Raw genomic sequence first — 1,159 nt, 5'->3', positions numbered from 1 at the left:
TTGTTGATTTTTTTATTTACTTATATTCAAATATTATAATTTAATTACAATTATCTAAATTAAAATTACTACTAGTTATACCTAGTCGTCAAAAAGACCACCCCTGGTTGCCCCTAGGCCAAAAGTGCCCATCAAGCTGGCAGCATTGCCCCGTTGAATGGCGATAGACAACCTTTGGACCAGGTAGGCCCCAGAGCGTGGATCGCAGCCTCTTTCTCTTAGACGACGGCCAATGTCGCGCACAAAGCCCCGCGCCTCCTCACCCCAGCAGCCCATCGTCTCCACCGCCAAAGGGACGAAGAAGTATTTGGCCATGAGTGGGGCGTATTTAGTCTTTTTACGCGAGGCAGCGGACTCATTTTTTACTTTATTTACTTGTATATACTCGGATTATTATTTAATACTTAATAATTACGGTTATTTAATACTTAATAAAATTAACTAAGTATTTAAATATACGCTATGATTAACTACTAACCTTCTATAATTCATTTCAGTATAATATCCTGATGTAAGTAAAGGACTTCGAAAAAATGAACGGATTAAAGATCTTCGCACACTACACAAACTTGACGTCGCCTCCGCTCCGACTCAACAGTGAAGTGTGGAAATGTGAGCTTAATAGCGTGTTCCTTACGGGGGAATTATTAACATTAAAAGTGTACGATGCATAGACGACGCGTTGTATCAATCTATCAATTGAATCTTGAAAATTCTATCGTAAGGAACATGATATAAAGCTCACATTTCCACGCTTTACTGTGAGTCGAGTTGGAGTGGAGTCGAGGTCGACTATTCTAATGTAATGTGCGAAGACTTTTAGGCTCAGATTTATTATAGACTATAGAGTCTATAGAGCGATACTTGGATTTCGTCTGTGATGGCGTTTGCTGGCGCGCGTGCTGTGCTTGAATGGAGTTTTTTTTTTGTTAAGAGTGGATGGTTTTTGTGTTAGTTGGCGTTTTTTGGTGGTGGAACTGACTGAGAAGCGCTCTAAAGGGGCGCCGCGCGTATGTCAGCGGGCGCCGGCGCAGACGGAGTCCATACTTGTATAGATTCAATAACTTGAAAATAACTACAAACTTGTCATTGGCTAATCAGAGTAAAGCCAGAATTAAAGAAAAAAAAAGAGCGATACTTTGACTTTGCTCAGGCTTTT

This window comes from Maniola jurtina, chromosome 10 (genome assembly GCF_905333055.1).
Source record: "Maniola jurtina chromosome 10, ilManJurt1.1, whole genome shotgun sequence".
NCBI lineage: Eukaryota > Metazoa > Arthropoda > Insecta > Lepidoptera > Nymphalidae > Maniola > Maniola jurtina.
Note: the sequence above shows the minus strand (reverse complement) of the source record.